Below are 2095 nucleotides of genomic sequence, written 5' to 3' on the forward strand. Positions count from 1 at the left end.
AATGCACTTCTTGCTTAAAAAAAAAAAGCTTAACAGCCCTATATATTTTATATAACTTATGCTTATAATTTATCCAATGAAATTAGATAAATATAATTAATTATATGCAGTGATTGTTCATTAGTGCAGTGACGCCCTCTGCTGGACAGGTTGAAGCTGTTTACTGTAATTGATACGAGTTTCAAACGGTTTAAACAGTTAATATATATATAATATGTTTATGTATCAGTATAGATAATTATATATAAATATGTGTATATCAAATGTCAATTAAGTTAATTTTTTCATAGTAAAAATGTCTGGGAAGTTAACACTTATACTTACCAGTTTAAATTTCATATAGTTATTATTATTATTATTATTATTATTATTACATTTGGTATTTTGCATTACAGTAATGGAATTTGTAGGTAAACTTGATTAATCCATAAAAAAAAAGAAAGAAAGTCACAATGCAAAATAATATAATAAAATAAAAAGGTGCTGCTGTATTTTGTGAATAAATCAGTTGTTTTAAGACTCTGTGTTCAGACCCTCAGATCAGGATCTCGGCGTACAGCTAACATTTGATCAGAGTTATCTGGTCTTTAATAATGATCTCAAACCATTAGCACAAAAACATAATTTAGACATTGTTCAGGAAAGATGAAAAGTGTTGAGCTTTTGAATTGGATCCTGAATAAATGTTCCCTATGAACCGGTTCATGGATTGACCTGGTCTTATGTGGTCTGGAACTGGTCTGATTCTGGGGTCTGGTCCAGTGTTGTAGTCGAGACCAGCTCATTCGAGTCCGAGTCCAGATCGAGTCCAGAGAGGGTCGAGTCCGAGACAAGACCGAGTTCAGAAAGGGTCGAGTCCGAGTCAAGACCGAGTTCAGAAAGGGTCGAGTCCGAGTCAAGACCGAGACCAGAGAGATTGGGTCTGAGACAAGACCTAAAGAAATCTTCAAGAGTATGTAAAATGTTTGGTGGAAACAATAAAGGGTAAAACGGCCACATAGTATGTCGTGTAAAGGTAATTTTATTAGTATTATTAATTGTTACTTGTTAATATTAATTGCTCATTTTCACATAACATCGTTGTACCACTATACACATCCATATAACCTTTCTAGTACACATAACATTACTGTATGACTCTATATTGTAATGCTACATAACACTTCTAGTACAAGTAACATTACTATACCACTATACCTGTAAATGTTCAACTGTAACAGCTTTTACATAACTTTTAACCTTGAAGCTTAACTAATGACTGCTAATATCCTTACAATGTCTTGGATTATGTGCACTTTAGATGTTGTGAAGATTACAGATGGGCATAATTACTTTTCAAAAAAATAAGTGAGGAGACCATCCTGCTACCCAACCAAGCACGATGTGGTCTCATGATCAATCCACCCCAACTAAAAACTCTCTCTATTGGTGCAGAGGAAGTGGGGACTGACAAGTTACGGATAATCTACTGCTAATTTCCCTGGATGGTGCGTTTTAATGCAGGGTAAAATACACACTAGTCCAAGTTTTTTTTAGTTACGGAGGGCATACACACAAGAGCCGACTGACTGTCCAGGAAAATTTCATGCAAAAGTGTGTACAGTATTGTTCAAAATAATAGCAGTACAATGTGACTAACCAGAATAATCAAGGTTTTTAGTATATTTTTTATTGCTACGTGGCAAACAAGTTCCCAGTAGGTTCAGTAGATTCTCAGAAAACAAACAAGACCCAGCATTCATGATATGCACGCTCTTAAGGCTGTGCAATTGGGCAATTAGTTGAAAGGGGTGTGTTCAAAAAAATAGCAGTGTCTACCTTTGACTGTACAAACTCAAAACTATTTTGTACAAACATTTTTTTTTCTTCTGGGATTTAGCAATCCTGTGAATCACTAAACTAATATTTAGTTGTATGACCACAGTTTTTTAAAACTGCTTGACATCTGTGTGGCATGGAGTCAACCAACTTGTGGCACCTCTCAGCTGTTATTCCACTCCATGATTCTTTAACAACATTCCACAATTCATTCACATTTCTTGGTTTTGCTTCAGAAACAGCATTTTTGATATCACCCCACAAGTTCTCAATTGGA

Source organism: Carassius auratus, chromosome 43 (genome assembly GCF_003368295.1).
Source record: "Carassius auratus strain Wakin chromosome 43, ASM336829v1, whole genome shotgun sequence".
NCBI lineage: Eukaryota > Metazoa > Chordata > Actinopteri > Cypriniformes > Cyprinidae > Carassius > Carassius auratus.